This window comes from Neodiprion virginianus, chromosome 6 (assembly GCF_021901495.1).
Source record: "Neodiprion virginianus isolate iyNeoVirg1 chromosome 6, iyNeoVirg1.1, whole genome shotgun sequence".
NCBI lineage: Eukaryota > Metazoa > Arthropoda > Insecta > Hymenoptera > Diprionidae > Neodiprion > Neodiprion virginianus.
Window position 1 is genome coordinate 6,380,753 of NC_060882.1, and position 21,308 is coordinate 6,402,060.

The window sequence follows — 21,308 nt, forward strand, 5'->3', positions numbered from 1 at the left end:
GATACCCTTTTACACATGCAATGACACAACGCCGTTGTCTTCAACATTGTTGTTTCGACAAACTTTTTACTCTGTCCATCAAACGGTCAGATACAGTCACATGTGAAGCTAGTTTTCCACATCCACCGACAGCGGAACGTTCAATGGTATTTAGAAATCAGTCGAATCGTGTAAATGATGTTTTGGAAAACTTATCGCAACCTTTTAGTGCGGAAGATTGAAAATAATACCGAGAACGAGCGAACTCTGAGCGAAACTGACTCAAAAGTAAATTCACAACATTCGAATATTTCGTTTAAGCGAAATTGACAGCTGACAAAAATATTCCTCACTGCGTTCCACGCTTTGTCATGGAAAATACGAAGGACAAGCATTACGTCCCGGTGAAATATACTTACATCCGCGTGAAAAGAGTACGTGCAATTTTTACTACCAGAAGAGTGCAGGCGGTCTTCCGTTTCCGGATTCTCGCGCCGTTCGCAACCTCCGATCCTCCTGTATAATCCTGATTACGCAATGGGCAACGCGGTTTTCGCTTCCGCAAGAAAGGGAGTGATACTTCCAACAAGGGGAATATGAAATGGCTTCCATTTATTGGCCGCGCTGAATGGATCAACGGACATCCGCTGCTGCACGGATGGATAGATGCGGAGTTGTATTCCCAGGGGACAGTTTAACGACAAGTACGCCGATGCTTTCTCTCTCTCTCTCTCCCCCTCTCTCCTTCCCTCTCCATCTCGCTCAGGCTCCGTTTAACCCTTCTTCGTTCCAGGCGTTTTTCTTTTTTCACCCACCTCGTTCCGGAGGAACGTTGAAGAGAAACTCAACGAGAAGAAGAGGGCGCTGCCCAATTGTCGTTGCGGAAAATAAATTCCCCCGACGACGAGGATCCCGGACTCTTCAGATACCTACCCGTATTTACTTCCCTCGTTTTTCTTTATTCTTTCGTTACTTCGAGTTCTTTTTTCTTCTTTTTATTCTTATTCTTCGCAATTTCTTTAGTAGATTCCAGCCCCGGGGTTCGTCTGTATCCTACACGGAGCAATTCGTTGTAAATTTTTTCCCTCACTTTCTTCTTCCACGTCTTCTTTTTCTCTCAACTTTTTTCCCCCCCTCCTCAACCCTTACATCATCTCGTATTTTTCGAATTTATCCGACCGCAACCCCTCGGCTGAGATCCTAGGTATTACGCACCAGGACCAAATAAACGGTGCGTTTATCCATCTTACCGAACCTGAATTCGAAATCCTCGAGTCGGCAACGGGTGAGAACGGATCTTGCCGCTAATTAAAACCTTCTCCGATACTTATTTCAAAAAATAAAAAGCATTCATTTCCCAACATTATTTTCACGGAGGCGAAAAATATCGTCCTCAAAATAATAATAAGATTTTAAGCGATGCTCTGTTACCGGCACCAGCTGAAATGCAAATTGGCGGATGAACACCGTAAACAAGCTTATATGGGTTTCCGTCGCGGGATCCTCTCGCGCTGCAACGCCGTTATATGGATAAGTATGTAGGCGTAAATACCCCTGTGTATACACTATTTACTCATACATATGTATCCACCTGCTTTCTCGCGATTATACTCGGGGTATGATTACAAACGGACGGATGCCTGCCACGTGGACGGAACCCTGGTTTATACCGCTGCCGAGTAGATTTGCATAATAATTTCCCTTGTCCGGCTTCTATACCTACATCGCTGGCAGGGAACCACCCCTATGGTCAATCTCACCCTTGCTCCTCCATGGCTTCACTCGGCTGCGGTAATTCGCGTTTACTCAACTCTGCCGAACGATGCATCCGCTGATTAGTTTCCAGGTATAAACGAAGCGATGAAACAGCGAGCGACGTTTAGTACACTGGTTGAAATATTTACTTTCTTGATTGAGTAATTGTTAGATATAATTTACTCGCTTTCCTTGATTTCATTCGTTCGATTATTAAGTTCATTCTTATTCGAATAAGGTGTATTTTAGTACGTTAAATTTTCTCGAATCAAAGCATTCAAGGTTGTGTTTGATTCAGGTTTTTTGTTTTTACCAATGACGAGTGAATATCGTTCAAGGACTAATAAAATAGTGTAACATTTTTTTACTATTCAAATTCTGTCAAATTTAACCAGATCGACGAAATGTTGTACGAATTAGGTGAATATTTTAGGAATTTAACATGTTTCAATTATTTGAATGGTCCTTTAGAAAATCGAGATGGGAACAGATGTTTGCGGTCGTGTTGTAATTTAAGACGGTCACAGAGTGTAATAAACAACAACTACCGTGGGAGGGTTAAAGATAACGGAACGTCCGTCATATCAGCTGCAAAACCCGGAAGTAAGCGAACGCTTCGGAACGCGAGTCACGGCGAGGTAAAGTTGAAGAGGAGGGGGGGGGGGGGGAGGATGAGGAGGATACCAAAATGGCGACAGCTGCACGTAATCTGATCAGCATTGCTAATTGAGACTCGTTCGCGTGGTCGCGACGCTCTCCTTCTTCCTCCAACCTCTTTCTTCGTATTAACTACGATCTCCTTTTTCTCTATTATTAACACCCTCGCCTCCTCCTTCTCTTCTTATATTCGCTTCGCCCTGGCGTGAGATACCCGTGCTCCGCAACTCATCGTTGAATCAACTTTATAAGCATGTATAAAGCAAAGTTTTGGCTACTTCATTATACCAAGTAATCCACCGTCGCAACGCGTTAAGGATATTCGAAGAAGCTTTTTTTACCGTCCAAAAGTTTTGCGGAGGGTGGGGAAAAGGTCACTCGGACATTAGGATCTTGTGTACTTTAATTTTCAATGGGAATAGCGCGGGGCTTGCGTCTTGGATCGCTTGGCGTGAAAAACATCGACTTGAAAATAAAGTATATTCTTATACTTGTTACATGTAAAACGCGTTTCTTGACACTCGTGGGTGATACTCGCGTTCTAAAAACTCTGTGTTTTTTCAACCAAATGTGCGTAAGTACATCCTCAAATTGTTTATTATTATTATTTTTTTTTTTCTGTTCTTATATTAAAAATTCAATTTTCCCAAAATTAAGAATTCACCAATAACATAACCTGCGAAGAAACCTGTAAACCTGTATAGGAAAAAAAAATTAGCAGCGAGTAGCCCGGTAATACAAATGTTTGTAGTTTTTTTTTTTTTTTAAACCGTGTTCCCATTCCTGAAGGAATTGTTTCGCACAACAGGTGAAAACGATTTCTAAGAAAGACAGGGTGATTTGTTCGCCAGGATCCCATCTGCACGGTTTTATCGATACCGGGTCTTAGAACGGTTTATTCTTCTTTCTCGATTGAGGAAGATTTTCCAAAATGGTGTAACGTTCGAGTCTACAGACCATAAAACAATCGCACTCGATTGAATTATGACCGTCGCCAATCGGGCCCCGATAAATGTCGAGCTGCATCATCCTATCTCGTTGTCAGTCTTCGCCAATTCTAATTTCTAATAATCCTCGCGGCCTACTCGTTAAAAAAAAAAAATCGGTGTGAATAAAGGCGACTATTTGTTCGGCAGAATCCCGGCGGACTTTCTCTAACAGGTAAATGATGGCTGGAGATCAACTCGCGACTGCGATGAGCTCAGGGGCGGATTTTCCGTCTCGATGGCTTCTTCTTTTCCTTCTTCTTCGGTCCATTTTTTTTTTTCATCTTTTTTTTTCTCTCTTTTTTCTTCCTTCCTCCTCACAGTTTAAGGAAGTTTTCTCACCCGGATTAGACCCGCTATTCAAAGTATAACAAGTCGAGCTCTTCACCGCTAGTTTATCATAACGTGTCGTGTCATTTCTCTCTTCTTTTACCGGAAGTCTTCAAATTTTAGTAGTTGACTTCTCGCGAGGCGCCGCACATTTTTCCGAATACATTTCACGAATTGTTGAACTTGTTTCCAGGCGTTTTTCATCAATTTACTCGACCGTTATATTTTACTTGTAACCTTTCCCATTCTGTTTCAACCGTCGCAGGGTTATGTGAGATTTTTGAAAGACGTACGATTCTTGAGCTCAGTTTCAAAATTTGATGCCATTCGTCCCGACGCACGGATTATTGCTTTGATATCGTAACGGTGTGAAAAGGGAACGAAAAATCCTCTTTTAAAACTCTGTTGCAGCTGTTAACCCTTTCAGTCACAGTGGAATGCTCAGCGTTCCGTTTGAAAAATTTCCAAAATTAACTAGCCATTTTAGTCACACATTTTTCCACCCAAAATTTCGGTCTGAACTTTGTTACCAAGGGCTTTTTAGGAGTGCTAATCACGAATCTGAAGTCAAAAATTGAACTAAATCCAAAATGGCTGATCCAATACGGCGATACATCCAAATTCTGACTTCGGATTCGTGATTAGCGTCCTCAGAAATCCCCGAATAACAAAATTGAGGCCAAAATATTGATTGGAAAAATGCGTGACCGAAAGGCCCGAGCGAACGAGATATTTAGAAGCTGCCCATCGTTATATCGCAACTACGCCTAACGTTGCACGCATCTTGTGCGTACAGGGCGTCGTTTGGCTTTGAGTTTTTTCCTCCAGGAACGGGATACAATGGAGGAAACAGCGAGGCGAGATTTAACCTCGAGGACGAATAAAGCCCTACGTATAGAAAGCTTGACGTTCAGGTTTTCCATCCCTCCGCAGCACCCACGCTGATATATATTATTATGCCCTCCGTTTACGGGCGGAGAAGGCCGGGATGTTCATACGAGTGCCTTCCATCCAGCTCATGCCTCATGGATGTTGTCGGGGCGCGTGATGAAAGTTTTTAGTGCCTTCACTTTTTCTGATAAGCTTAGAAGCCGGGGCAGCAAACCCTACTCGCTTATACGCCTCGAGATATTTTTTCGGGATACCTATTCTCCTTTGACCTAAATCCGACCACGCGTTCAACCCCTTCGCCATTGTCTCCGATTCGATTTTGTCATTATATATATATACTACATATTGGACAAATATTTCCCGGAATATACGATTGATAACTCTTTGATTTCATGGAATCATTCACTTTCGATCGAAACGACTTACTCACGAAATTCGAAAGAAATTATCTTTTGTTTGAGTCTTATTATAAGCAATTGAAGTATATATAATATATATTAAATAATTTATTGTTCATTTTTTTTCTCTCGGATTGAAAACATATTTATTTTTCATGGCAAACAAAAATCGTTGGTATAGCATCGAATCGTAGATTTACGACCGAACTCCAAAACTATATTTTACGGCAATCGAGTAAACTGATGTTTCGTTAATTGGGAAGATTTTTGTATCTGTCGTAACGCGCTGTGTGTTTTGAAAATTTTTACAACGAACGCCTCTAAAGACCTTATTTTTTTCAATCGCTGAAGAGCAATCGCTCTGAAATATATTATAATAGTTGGGGCGGGAAAAAAAAATCAACAAATGACACGAAAGTGAAGTGCTTGGTAAAGGGAACAAACCGAACTGTACGTTTCGTTTCTATTAAACACGATTACAGACTCGTTCGCCGTATCGAGTCTATGCGTACGTCGTAACTATAGACGGAAGAAAAAAGAAAGAAAGGAAAAAAAAAAAAGAAATTGTGCAAGAGAGAGAGAGAGAGAGAAAAAAATGCATCATCTGGTGAGCGAAATTCAAACCGGTCGCGATTCCAGTATTCCGTGAATCCTGTGAATGACAGCAACGTTTTCAGGTACCAAGCAGAACGGGCAAGCAAATTACTCGCCAATTCTAGTTGAATAGACACTTCAACGGCAAACTTTACGGTAACGATCTCCTATAACAGCAATTATTATTATTATTATTATTATTATTATTATTATTATTATTATTATTACGTTTACTACCATCGACGCGAGATGTAGAAATTTCCTTTTTCATGATACACGCATTATATAGGACGTCTGTATTTTTATACACGTCGAGATAAAGTTACGAAAGATGTTTTTCTTCTCCGGAAGCCCGTTTCCCATGCGAGGAGAGAATCAGGTGCGAATAATTCTTGTTTCCTTTCCGTCGGTAAATTTGCTGGATCTACGTCTGTATAAACGTTCCACTTTCTATTATTATTATTATTATTACAATATATATATATATATATTATTGCGTAGGCGTGCGACGACGTCGTCTCGAAGAATTTTATATGACAGGCGTACCGTCGATAAAACTTCATCGCCGGATAGATGCCGAGCGGTGTGTGTGGCTGCTATCTGTAACGTTACAGTCTAGCGTAACTCTGCGGAGGTCAGCATGCAGGGCGTTTTAGGGACGACGATCCCTCTCCTGGTCTCCGCCGGGTTGTAAATTCCCCCCCCGGGTGTTACGGCCCTGGATAGTCGTAGGCACGTCGCGTTTAAACCGCGTTTGTTATCCATAACGTCTCGTCAGCGTTTTTCACCACCGGTACTAATAAAGGAAGCGAAGAAAAAAAACAAAAAGGAAAAAAAAGGAGAACACAGAACGCGCCCCGCACCGGAAGTGTTACGCAAGAGTTGAACGCCGAAAGCGTTGTGTTCACCATCCGTAAAAACGGGAATGAATATACCGCACAATGACGTGTGCGCATCGATGTATTATACGCTCAGAATCAGAATTGTTGCCGCAATTGATATTACGCCAATAATAATAATAATAATAATAATAATAATAAATCAACAATTACATCAGATTGCAAGTTCGCAGTGTTAGTTACGTACGTGTCGTAACGATTCGTTTTTAAGAAAACTCACGTTAATCCCCAACTTTTGGTTACGGAATTTCGTTGAAATTTGGTAAACCGCATGTTAGAAATGTAACGTCAACCGCAGACTCGTAGGTATTTTACAAATTGAACTTCTTAGATGTTGTTCCGAAGTTGATGTTAAGAGTGCAGTTTTCCTTAAATAACGTTTCGCTACGTTAACGTCACGAAATTTCAAGCTTGCTTACGCGATTTCAGATCCCCGTTCAATATTGTATTCCACGCTTATAACCAACCAGGTGATTATCATGCGCGGTATTACCGCAGCCGGTCCGCGCGGTCGTCGCCGTTCTTTATGGGTTCGCAATATGTTACCGCATGTAACCTCGATTACGTTCAGAGTCCAGTTCAGCCTCGAATGAAGCGGAAGCTTTCGAGGGTGGTTGATGACCCAAGAACTCGACGATGGCGGTGCACCTTGAATTCTCGAATGAGATTCGAGATGAACGCAGGCGACCCGACATTCTGCCGACGAATATATGCAACCCTCCCGCGATCCTTTTGTGCGACTTCGGTAACGCGCTAAGATTAGAACCAAGGATGATTAAAGGGGTTCGCGGACTTTGCCGAGCGACGGTGTCACCCAAAGGTGATGAATTTCGCGCTTTCGCACCCCCCCCCCCCCCTTTTTCTTTTTCTTTTTCTCCTTCTTTCGCTGCATTGTTTCCGCAGCGTTTCTACTTCCTTGACCGCATCCTGCGATGTAATGTACTCGCCTAATGTCACCTCTTATCAATTTGCAACCTGCTTCTAGTAAATTTCTTCCAACGCTTCGCCGCGGTCTCATACTTCGGATCCCTTACACGATTAGAATGCAGGTGGAGAGACTGAAAATGCTCGAGATGTAATATCCAAAGAAGCGTCGTTTTCACGGTTCGACCGATCGATCCACTTGACACCAAATGAAATAAATGCGAATTATCACAGTCCGCAGTCGAATGTTGTCGCTTCGCTTTTACTTTCGCGGGTTAAGTAGCTCGTTAAACTCTGATCAAAGTTCAATATAACGCTTCGGTGAAAACCCATTCGTCATTTCGATGTACGTAAAGTCTCTCTCGCGGAGAACAGAGGTTATAAAATGTCAGAGAATATCGGCGAGGGTCAAGTTTTTTACAACGATACTGCAAATCTCTTTTCGCGTATACAGCGGTCGGTCTCGATTGTCCAGAGAATGCACAATAAACATTCCGGGTACCGCAGAATCCATTCCAGAGAATCCTGAATTCTCTCTCGGTCGTTCGTCGGTGGTATAAAATCGCTATAGCATTCTTACGCACCCTCATTCGTCGCCCGTATAGGAATGTTGTAAAATTTTGCTACCGCTCTTCTGTAAAGCGATATGGAAATTGTGACACGTCTTAGAGTAAGAACGTATCCTGCTTCCTCCCAACAATATCCCGGCACCTGTACAGATTCTACACGGGAGCTTTACTACCCAAAGGAATTAACGGTGGGGGAAATTCGGTCGATAGCTTTGAGCGAACGGTGGTTTAGCATAGCGTAGCATCAGGTTTATTCGCTCGGAGTAGCTCTGGTTTGCAGTAAGCTTGCGTGCTTAATTTTGGAGTAATATAGAAACCCTCGTTCCAGTTGCGAGCTATCCTCGAAGTTCGTTTTATCGGCGTTACAGAATTTTCAAAACACTTCCGCGTGTTTGTTTATTAAGAGAAGAAACTCGCGATTTTGCCGAGCGATTAAATTACGTATGCTCGATCAATCGATCGTATTGCCGCGATCGAAAAGCGCCACGCCGGTTTTATTCGATTTCACCTCTTTTTTTTTTTTTTTTTTTTTTTCACCCTCGACGTACCCACACTGCAACCTATCCTGCAGGACGTCACTCAGCGAGAGGGTTCTAAGAGACGCAATCAATCTTCTCGCCGCCTCTCGATTTTTTTTGGCAGTAAGAACTGGCTCTGTTTTTCGTCCCTGGATCTTTAGATAAACTTCCTATCCAGGCTACGAACAAGAACTATATAACGCGAGGGTCCAACGATCCGGACGCTATGATGTTGAGATTATCGTCGATCAATCGGCAAGTATCGCTGAATATCGCGATGCGAAATACATTTGACACATTTTTCTTGACGAAAAATAAAAATACTGAGGAAAACTTGACAAGAAGTATCGACCTCCGTCACTCGGCAAAAACCAACTCCCCAAGGTCTCGCAATCATCCGCGTACTTTACTATTATCCGTAAGTAAATCCGTACACACGGAAATGAAATGTGCTTCGTGGAGAGCTGCAGAGCTAGCGGAGCTCGTGTTATACTCGGCGTGGAGCGGATTCTCGACGTAGTTTCTTTGTTGGCATGCGGCATTAACCGTCCAGGGACGGCGCTCATTAACGTGGATAATTAGCCGACGGTGGTTGGCTGCTGCCGGCAGTCCGCGAATCCTTTGAACGTTGCAACACTTGACGATGGCCATCTACGCGTATAACTTCGAGATTTAATATATGGACGCTGGTGGTTCGTTACTGAACTATAGGAACACGAGCTTTCATGCAGATGAGACGATTGTCGAGTGATTGTACGTATAAGTGAAAATTTTGAAAACTTTAAATTTTCTATATTTTTATACTTATGCAACGTATGATCAGCAACACCCAATTTCCCATGCTGGTTCATCGGAGTGAAAAGAAAACATTTTATTTTACGAAAAAAGCCACGAATCGCACTTCGTGGTTATTTATTATTGAACTTCTTTTATCGACAGAGCTGTTTCTCTTCACGCATCGGTTCACTGACAACTCTTTCCTGTATACATATTATTTCTTTCGATTGATCAAAATTAATCGCTCGTATATTTCTGTCGAATCGCAAAGGATGTAGATTCGCGAATTTATGGAGATAAATAACCTTGAGGTACGTTCCAATGATTTTTCTGTCTTTCGACCGTATCAGTTTTATTCTTCTTCTTCTGCTTCTTCTTTTTTACCGGTTCGCCTGAACCGTGCATAAAATTTTATCCGAAAAATACATCCGATTTGCTTTCAAAATCCAATTATCTTTTTCAACACCGTTGTAGTAGAATTATAGTAATCAGTGTACAGGTAAAGGTAAAGGGGTAAAAAAAACCGGATCGATTTAACGCGTGAATAAAATCCGAACGCGTTGCCTGACTATCGTATTTTTCTTTCGAAAATTCGAAGAATCCTCGTTCCTTGCTGAGATACACGCTTTTTAAAAACGGGTCTTCTAAAATTTGCTGAGAGGATGAAAAAAAAATTACTGTCAAAGTACGTTCAATTAAATTTCCGTCTTAAATTATGATTTGAAGTTTGGCTCTGGCATTTTAACAATTCTCTTAGATTCTATTCACATGTCCATAAATGACCTATTTCAGCAAGCAATAAATATTTTTCGCATTTTCAAAAGCGAAACGAAAGGTTTATTCTTACACTGTCGAACAAGAAAAAAAGTTTTCGAACGTCGGTCGATGCGTTCGGATTTTGTTCACGGTTTAAAATCGGTTCTCTTTTTTCTTTCTTTGGTCCAACTTGTGTTTTGAATTGAGATAACGCTGATTTACTCTGCAGATCCTTCATCAGGATCCAATTTAAGACCTGCGTTACACACATCGATCGCAAAGTGTAAATAAGAGACTTGAAAAATATATCCGTGGAATTGTAAAGGGGGTTAAAGACACGAAGGGTATAAAAAATTCTTCACTTTATTTCATCCGACAGTTCACCGCCGCGGGATCGTAAACTTATACTATACGTGAAAATAAATCGCGTTTATAACGACGCGGTTGCGAAATAAACGAAAATCGATTCCCAACGACGGCGTTTAGGAAGTTACAAAAAGAAACTCACGCGGACGATGGTACAAGGAAGGGTGTAGGTGGGTAGGTAACAATCTCCAACTTCTTCATTCCCCCCTTTCAATTCTTTCTCTCATTTTTTCCTCACTCTCACTCTTTTCCTCGATTCTTTTTCATTTCTTTCACTGCGCCAAGATTGATTGCGAATCCTTACCCGTACGTATACATATATCTATACATGCCTGCGGAAACCCGGGTCTCCTCCCTCCCTCTCTCTCTCTCCCTCCCTTTCTCTCTCTCTCTCTCTCTCTATCTTACGTTGAGCATTGTATCTTTCGGAGTGTTTGAGACTTTCCAATACCGCTAAGTAAGTCGGAGGCCGAACCCGTCACGCGATTCGAAAAGAAAGAGAGAGAGAGAGAGAGAGAGAGAGAGAGTAAGAGTATCGAGTCAACTCGCCCTTCTTCCTTCGACGTTTCCTTTCCGAGTCGGCGAGGCCAAGAGAATTCATCCCCCGGATCGGATGACCGTCGCGGTTCCATATTATTATCGACGTAGGTACTCGTCGGATCGACGGTACGCGATGAAAACGAATATCATATGTGATATCGGGCGATTGTATTGCCCTAACCTGGATATCGACTGTCGGCGATCTCGAGTGGTCACTCAAAACCCAATACGGACTCCCCAAATACACGCGAACCGAGTATCCATCTATCCGTCCACTCGTCAAGTTTCACGGTACTTGGTCACGCGTTAACCGTATAACTGAGACCTCGATTAAGGGGATCGGGGTAGATACGTATATGCGTATACCTGCCGTACATTACATATCAGCGGAACACGAAATATCGCCTAATGATTTCATGCTTTTCAAAGCAATGCTAAGAATATATATAGTTTGTCAATCACTTATTGAAAATTTCACACGATTACGTTTCATCTCACTTACGATTGGTTAGACTTGAAAATGAATACTCAACTTTTCCAACGAGCATTTATTATTCGATACGTTCTAATTTGTATTTTCCCCCATTTGTCAAAGCTGATTTACCCCGTATTCTTTTGGTAACTTTTTCTTCTTGAATCGTCAAGCAGAGCGTTTGAGATCAAAGAAGAGAATTAAAAAAAAAAAAAAACGCGGTGACAAGGGTCAGTACCAACGTCTTGCCAAATTCGTTCCATCTAATTTAGCAAAGTCTTTTCAATTGTTTTTTTTTTTTTTTAGTCCACCGTAACTAAATTCGTCGTTATCCGATCATCGTAGATCCGTGACTCTTTGCAGTTACCGAATTATTTGGAACTCGAAGATATCTTTCGCTGATTGCACTACTGATTCGACGCGATTAAAGTGTCGTACTAATAAAAGAAAAAACAAAATGACGGAATTATATTCTAGGTATTATATGCTCTGCAACGGTACCCGTAATGACTTGGTGATTCGCATTTTTTTTTTTTCATCATCTCTTCGCTTGCTTCTCGTCTTCATTTTCATTTTCATTTTAACGTTCTTTTTCTCATTTTCGCTCTCGTTTTCGTTTTAGCGGTGTGGAAAAGTGGCGACGCTGCCGCCCGCATCAAGTTTTCAAGTAACGACGGCTGTCCTACTTCAGAAAACATTTATAACCGACTCCGAGTGATTCATTACGTGGAAAAGATCCGCCCCCGGCATTATCCTACGCCGAGCTAACCTCACCTAGCCTGACTTAATACGATTTTGAAGAGCGGGAAATCCTCACCCTCGAACTCGGTGAATTTTTCAACGAAGACGAGTCGAGTCGTTGGTTCACTTCCATCAGCGGGAGTGAAATTCTTTCCAAATATGCCCCTGTAACCGGGACGCGGGGATTTTGGCGGGGGTGAAAAAATCGGATCTCTTTATAATTGTATTCCCTATAATCCCCAGGGACGAAGGATAATCTTGACCCATCGCGTCGTCCGTGAAACGCGGCAGGCGATAACGAAATTTCATTATCTTGCATGGGGTAGAATTATGAAAGTCCGTAAAAACGGAAAGACTACTCATCACGCTCGATCTCATCCGATGGATCCTCCGGGTCATCGCAGATCCGGCAGAGCCGGTGTTCAAAATGGATTTACCGAGTGGATTTTCGTGTTCGCAAGCGAAGAAGACGCGTTTCCAAACCGCCGCAACCCATCTCGCTTTGTCGTAATCGGACGGAATATAAATTTCGGTTCACAGGACTCGGAATTACACTTTGCAGTGTCAATTTTCTCAGGCGGTTTTGAAACCGTGCCAAAAACCAACCGGCATCCAAATTCGTGATGAAAAAAGCACGCACAAGTCCTGAAAATAACATAGACGAGGACATTGTTCTCTCGTTTTAAAAATCACTCCTCAAAAGAATCGAAAACTCCCGTCATCCGTATAGCCGGATATTTCATTCGGACTGATCGGATCAACGGTCAGTAACCGCGTCCGTTCGCTAATAAGAACTTCCAAACGTCACGTGTGTTTGGAAAGTTGGCAGACGGCGTTGGCGGTTTGGCCAGGCAGGTACAAACCCATCTTCTCATCACGGACCGCGTCGTCAGCCCCATTTTCTTCTCGGCGTTGAATCGCAGCTTTCGCCCCCCTCCCACGCAGTTAACTCCGTTCGCTTTTTCGCCACAGCTCGTTGACCGAGGGCCGCTTTTACGACTCGTGCAGCTCCTGAGAGCCATTCCGACGTCTGCGCCACGGTCTCGGCTTCATCGAATAGTTCTGCACCCATTCGACACCGTGTGGCTGGACTGCAGAGAGCGTACCTGGCCTGTCGTTTAAACCCGGCGATCGGTCTCCTTTCTCCAAGCTTCGGTTGTGCACCTTTCGACCTTTTCTCCCGCGCATCCTTTCACCCCGATTCGAATCGGTCGAAATGTCCCTCGAAGAGCCGTAACGAATAGCGCGGATCGGCCACAGAGACCGAGTCTTTGGATCTCCGTTCCTTGACCTCCGCACCCTTTTTTTTTGTTGTTGGATCTTGATCCCTCGCGAGTTAATTAATCGCCGTCGGTGCTCTCAGCAATCGCGTCGAACGCAACGTCTACGATCGTGTTCCAAAGACGTAAGCGCGATTCTCGACGAGTCGCAAGCTCAGGTTGATTCGTCGACGCGTTTAAATATCCTTTGAAAAGCCCGCCTACCTGCAGTATTCGAGTACGGGTACCTACGACTTTGGAGGCGGATCACCTTTGTTCAATCAACGCTCCTCTCATCCGATTCTCTCTCGCCTTCTGTCCCCGGTTCGCTTATAGCACATAACAATATAAGCCAAAACTTTCACCCGAGTAGGCGGACGGCATTGCAGACACGACAACGACGTCTTCTCGCATATTCATTCACCTTCGCACGTTCGCACAGCGTTCACTTTCAATCGGGCTGTTACAAACTTTGAACATTGTACAATCCATTCTGCGGTTGTATAACAATATATATTCCACCAACACTGTGCATAACCACGGTACTTTTGTAGGTGTCTCGAGTCAAAACGACAACCTATTCAGACGAAATTTTCATCAAGCTCGTACCTCCACACGTACACACGTGTAATTCTGCGCGTAGAAACTTTTCGACTGTCGGACGAGGCGTTGAACAATTCCTATGCCTGTTTAAAGAGACGATAATTAATTACTCCCAACGCGCGTGACAATCGCCTTTATATACCATTGTTAGTCGCGCGTTATACGGCTTGATATGTGTGCAGAGTGTGCTCGTTTCCACCTTTGGGTACACGTTGCGCATCAGGTGCATATCGATATTCCGACTTGGCATTACATGGCCGCGAGGAGAGAGAGAGAGACTGTTGCGCAACGTTTTCGCTGTGTGTTCGTTCGTCTATTTAGTAGCTGTGCCAGGCAAAGAGGAATACAGCTGTCTGTAACCTGCAGAGCCACCCGTCCGTATGGAAATTTTTGCCAATTCATGGACAGCACGACCGTCGGATCCTCCCCCTCTGTACGGATTTCGCAAATGTCAGTTTAAATGCTATCGCGATATCGGTGCGGTACGACGACAGAGTTTAGAGCGCGGCAACACCGGCCCGGAGTGGAGCAATTTTTCATAATTGTCAAACAGCGAGGCTGCTGCAAATGTTCGCCGGAACAATGGCGAACAATCGAGTTGCGCTGCACTCCCTCGGGGTAAAATATACCCGACTGCTGAATCAACCCTACCCTGACTCCCCCTCCCGTTATATCTATTCACGTTTTTCTCTTCTCGCTGGTTCGGAAATTAATTGTTCATGCGCCGCGGCGGCAAACTGCACAACCTCTAATCACAAATAATAGAGCTGTCGTACACTACGTATAGATCAATTTCAAACACGGTTCGTTCGTGATATTTTTTTTTTTATTATTTATTCTGTACAGTTAATTTAAAAAAAAAGAAGAAAAAAGGGCGAGAGAGAGAGAGAGAGAGGGCAAAGCGATACATATACATGTATATATATATATATATATACACACGAACGAGCCTTTTGTCACTCTCACTTTAATTGGCACTCTATTGTGCAATGAAACAAATATAATTGACAACTCGGATCCGCAAAAAAAAGAAAGGAAAATAATCAAAGCCGGCCAACGCAGTCCGATGATTTTTACCCGCAGCGTTGTGTATACGTTGGGCAATTTTTTATCACTCGAATGGATTAACGTGTCTGTAACTTCCGGCGGTACGGAAACGTAATTGATGTCTTTTATTAACTCGCAGTTCAGTCGGTCAGTTTTAAATTGACGGGTGTATTATTGTACTTACCGTGGCGTAGAAAACGAAGGATAATTTACGCGTGGAAACGTGTACGTAACGACTGTTGCGTTTTCATTCGATCAGCGAAGAAGAAGAAGAAGAAGAAGAAGAAGTAGTAAGAAAAAAATATTATCACTTTGCGAAAATGCAGGCATACATGTGCAGGCGAAATTGAAAAATTCACGAAATAACAGATCGAAGGACCGTTTCGCTGAGCAGATATAAACGGACTAAGCAATCAAAGTAATTACCGTGTCACTCAAACTGCCGACCGCAACAAAACATCTAATAGCCACCCAAGAAGGCAACGACTAAAAAAAAAAAATGGCTGGACCTGATTTCAAAGAGCCGTTTATATACGCACGAAATGTGGGGCAAAGGCCGTAGTAAATTGAACACTTGGAGCAGACGACAACCCCGGCGGATGAATGAAGACAAGCACTCTAGTTGTGAGTGTATAAAAATGCTCGTATACCGCAGTCACTATATCGTATACAAATACCTACAACCCCGTCCCTTTCACAGAAATATTTTCCCAGCCTCGGTGGCCGCGAAAATGTTTCTTTTTCCGCGCTGAGCTATTTATTTGTTTATTCATTTACCAACAACGCAAAAAAACATGTGTGTGCGCGTGTGTGTATATATACAAGTCATACGTATATATATATATATTCCGTATATTTTCCGAAAAAAAAAAAACTCGCCCCGGAAACTCATGCAGACCTCACGCAATAACTCACTTAACAACAACGCGACAACCCTTCGCTCTGCTGACCAAACAGAAAAAAAAATAACCGTTCGAGAAAAACGTTTGAGCGAGCGGAGAAGGGGGCGGGGGCGGGGGAGGGGGGGGGGGGGGGGCAGTCAACCGAGCCAGAAATAGAACGAGACCGTAAAATAATTTGGTACTTTTTTTCACCCCTGCGTCGGTGTTTCGTTTTTTATTTATTAATTTTTTTTTCCTGGGTTTCCTCGTTGTTTGCTTTTTCCACGCTTCAAACGATTTAACTATCTAGCAAACAAGTGTATGTACACAGCAGGCAAGCAGCCGTAGAGAGGAGATGGGGAACGAAAATGCGGCCGGGCAACTATAACACAACGCGTGCGTTAATTAAACCGCGAGTTTCGCCTCTGCTGCACTTATAATGGGTGGCAGTGCTAGTAGACACGTAAATTCGTTATCAGTCAAGATGCAAAATCCATTTTCATATTTAAACAGTCCTCTATTCTCTCTCGTTATGATCGGGATGAAACTGTATCTCGATTTTCGATTCTCTCCCTCTCTCTCTCTCTCTCTCTCTCTCTCTCTCTCTGTTCTCGTCATATAACTCGAGAGAACGCTTTCAAAGTCAATGTAAATGATACGTCAATGTCTCTTCGTAATTCAACCAGCATTACCCGCGGTAACTTCGTTCGCAACCCGTTATCATCTCGTTAAATTTTAACCGCGTGTATCACCCCGAAATCCCCGAGCCATGACTTTGTGCTCGAAAATTTGAGATTATGTTTATCATCGTCTACGGACTACGGAATGAAACGGCGTTCGCTCTCACGCGTAGCCGAAAATCAGATGATACTCGAGGTCAAGTATGATATACGAGATAACTAATTAATTAATTAATTAATTTCATTTGATTTCATTAATTGCAAAACCAAGTTCCATTGTTCGTTTAACCTTGACGATGAATTTATACACCCAGACACAGTTATACGTGTTTCGTTGTGTAAAACTCGCCTCAAGCAACGACTCGGTAACTGTTCTTACAACTAAATCCGCTGTAATCTAAGTGTACCATCTGTTCACAATCGGTGGCGTGTAATGTATTGGAAGCGGCATATTTAAAAAAGCTTTTTCGCATCCTTTCAACGTGTGTACAAATTTTCTTTTGCATTCGTTACAACTAATTAGCAACACGCGATCCGTCATACCTACATGATATACTCTCTTTCTCTCTCTGTGTCGCGAATATACTCGGAACTTATTCGTTGTTTTTGTCGGGGAACTTGAAGACTTTGCGCAGAAGAAGGGAAGACAGCCGCGAAGAGAAAAGAGACGCGGGGGAAGAAAAGTTTGCCCAAAGAAGAAGAAAAAAAAACGCAATAAAACAAGAAAGAAAGCAGAAAAGTACAGGGTTCGGTGGTTAGGTAGAATAACAAAGCGTAATTACTTCGATGGCGTAAATTGAAGATGAAGTGAAAGAGGATGGGGAGGGAGATGGCGAACGTGGTTCGGAGTCGAGGGCGAAACGTCCAGTATATATATATATACCACCTACCTACTCCAGGTGCAGAAGTATAAGGTACAGACCACCAATAAATTGATTGCTCCGAGAAAAAATTTTAATTATACTTCAATGAATGCTTATATATATATATATATATATATATATATAGTTTCCTTAAAAAAAGGAGCAAGAAGAATAGATTGAAAAAAAAATGAAAACCAATTAATCCATCCTCCGTAGTTTTTCGTCTGCTGCTGCTACGGCGTAGCGGTTTTGCGACTTTGACGAAGTTCTTTTTTCCCTTTTATTTTTTATTAACCCTTTTTCCTCTTTCTTTGTTCTATCCGGCAATTTTTATTTTTCTCTCTATCTTTTCCTCCACCTTCATTTCTCTTTCTCTCTCTCTATCTATATAACCGGGATCTCTCGGCGCCAACAGCTTTTGTTCGCAGGACAAATCTATTACTGGTGTTACAAATGGCGCGGGTATTCTTTTTAGGCTCTCTCTAATTTTCTTTTTATTTTTTTTTTTACACTTTATTATATAAACTTGAACGACTTCGTCACGCGATCGATACGTCTGATTTTGTCGGGCTTTTGTAACTTGGAATGTGATTTTTTTTTTTTTGCCGTTGTTTTTTTTTTGTCTGGTTTTTGAAAGAGGATTTCTCGTGGTAGCGAATTTTTCACTTGATTAAAATAGGACTTTGCTTCCCTGTGGCGGAGTGTAAGGTGTAGCCTTAAAACATACGAATTAAGACACTGTTTTGCAGGTGCGAAAGGCAGGAGATGAAAATCGCGTGATGAATTATTCTTGTGTTTTCTACAGAGTTTAATATATCGGCATACAGTAAGACGATGCTACAACGTTTCTAAATAATAAACGCCCCGCAAACTTGTTCGTCGAAATATGTAATACCATTTGCGTAATTTCATGGATATAAAAATGAAAAGTACCGAGGCGAGAATAATAACGCGACCTCGCCTCGCCTCGTCTCCTTTCTCTCCTCCTAGACGAGTTAATTTTGCTACACCGTCGGCGAGTTTCACGATTTTATGAATACACATGGCGGACCGTTAACACGAAACTGCCTCAAACTGAAAATATATTATTATTTTATTGGTCGGGGGCTCGACTGCAGCTTACGTCGTCCAGAAAGTTCCGCACCACCAGAGTCCGTCTTCCCCACGGGTATGTAACTTTGCACCGAGTCCCTCTCCGTCTATTTAACCATTGAATTAATCGCCTATTTCTGTGCCGCACCACGTGGTCATGTCTCTTCTTTGGTATTGCGAAACTCCCAACTCGGTAAAGAAGTTTCGAATCTTTGCGATCGATCGACGATGCGACTCGCAAGTTGGCTGAGAGAGGGTCGAGATAATTTCTGTGTGATTCCTGACAATACCCAACGTAGCGTTAGACTTGACGTTACTCGTCATCGCCGTTTTTTTTTTGTTTTATATTTTTTTATTTATACACCCATAACCGTATATCTCTGTCATATTTATTGCTGGTCCAATTTTCCTCGTTCTCGTATCAATTTCTGCCCGTTTGCGTCGCGGTAAAGTCGTCAAATAACGGATTGTACGACTTCTCGAGGAAGACGGAGCGACGCCGAAAACGAATGCTCCAGATCTCGTTGACCTTGAACCAGGTACTCCGGCTCTCGTTATCCTGAAACGCAAATTCCCACTGACGGGATTAATGGCTGTACTTGGTGAGAGGAGAGCTTTCCTGAACTTGCCTCGTACGATGAACAGCGTACAGACAGCAACGCAGGCATCCCAAACACCACTCCGAAATCACTCGCTTATGTACCGAGGCCGGAAGTAGGTGTGTACACACATTGTACGTGCAGGTAATTTAATATTATAACACTGACGATCGCTTGCTGCCTCGAGTAGAAAGCTCATAGCCAGAGCGCAGCTGCTACGTATCTACCTTGACAATTCGAGCTCCTCAGTTCCACTCCGGAAACGATTGGTAACCATTCGTAGTTCGCGTTTCTTTGTACGTAATCCGTGTATATTTTGAAAAATTATTGGCGGACGGATTTTACAGCCGTTATTATTCCCGTTCACATCGATTCAACGATTCGGACTTATCTCAAGTTTGTGAGTTACGTTTTATTTGTGTGACATTTTTTTATTTTTTTTTTTTACATTTTCTATCCACGTTCGAACACTCTTCCGCTACTTGCTGCCTTCTCAGCGATTTAGCGAGCGGGTGAAAACGAGAAAGGAAGCTCGTTTCGTCGGGCGATAACTTCGTCGCGAGCACTTCGTGAAGCACGACATCCGCTGAGGTATTACAGGTGAGTGTTGTACAGTGTTGTGCAGGTGTAAAGTTGAAAGGAAAGCACGAGCTATCACCGTGGCAATACCCTGGGGATCGCGGATAGCAGTGGAGTGCATTAAGCAAGTAACGACGCGAATCGCAACTCCATGGAACTCCGTAAAACCCCCCAGAGATGAAGGAAAATGTCTTCGCGATATGTACAGGGATTACAGGCATGTCCCTTCCGCCACTAACCGAGTTTACAAAAGTAGAATCGTAAAAAAGTTTGGATTTTCACTAATTTCAATTCAATTATCGAACCATCGAGACGGCGAGTATTTTAACCTACATAGGTACGGTTTGATTCCAACTTCTGACACTGCGCCAATCCTGCAAAGCTGCTTGCGAATTTACTGCGAATTTATCCGAACTGCACAACCCGCCGGGTAATGGAGATGCAGCGTTACGAGTACCCAGTCAATTTTCTCCATAATTCCAGCGGTTCACTGTACGGCTGCCTATTTACTCCGGATGGGTTTATGAGCCATGGACGAGCTCCGAAAACCGAATTACGTTCACCGAAACGCGTAGCGTTAACCAACGGCTCCGTGACGCCGGCCTCGAATTCCCTCTTTGTCGAGTTGGAAAATCAAGGCTCGTTAAACTTTTGAATCGTATACAGCATGTGTATACAAACGAGCAGAAGCTTTCCTCCGTTACACAGCTGTAGTAGGTACAATTGTCGCGATTGCATCCACTGGCGAAACCAGTGTGGCGATGTTGATCGATATACGTCTCGTTATCTCTCGTCCCAAGGTATAAACTCTGTTCGGGTATCAGCCAATACCGATACACTCCCTCTGGACGACGATGCTGAATTTCCTGGCTCTCCGTGTCGCCGCGTCACACTTTGAACTTCTGATCCGAGGCTCGTATTCCTCGGATGTTGAGTTTGATCATCGTCGACGATGATGCTTTGAACCTCGCGCCTTGCACATCTGGATACAGTACGTTGTACAAGCACGTGTCGCACGAGACACGTAATTTGGCGGATCCATGTCGTCGTAGTGTCGAGAGCAAACCCCTTCAAGAATTTTCAGCACCGAAATAATTCAAAGCTCGAATCGTATTACCCGAACCGTCTTCGTACGCAGGTATACACCACTACCGTATAATAAAATCCACCTCCTTTGCATAGACTCGGTGTTCGCATTTGCAGCCCCCCCGCCCCCCAGGACCGAGCCACGGGATTATTTTGCAAACCAAATTCTCCACCATTATTTGCCGTGTAAGTAAGGACGGCGGATCGGGGAACAGCAGACGGCGAGGGTGCCTAACCACAATAGGCTTGTTGTGAGATAAATTATTGATGTAAGATTCTCAACTGCCTACCTGTCTCGTCCATGCCATTCGGATCGGTGCCTTGCCAGGCGGGGCCTAGGCGTACCTTCAATGGAATCGACTGTACAATGCCTCTCTCGCGGCTTAGTAATTAGCAATATTGATATGCAACGCGGGTGTGTGCAGGATTTTGGCATCCGTTCACTCTCCGAAGGTGTTTTCGTTCCT

General features: G+C 43.1%; 1 protein-coding gene across 6 annotated transcripts in view; it reads left to right on the top strand.

Annotated features, from left to right (window-relative positions):
• LOC124307921 (tyrosine-protein kinase Btk29A) overlaps positions 1–21,308 on the top strand; it is a 151,742-nt gene that overhangs the window by 113,483 nt on the left and 16,951 nt on the right. The window lies entirely within an intron of this gene.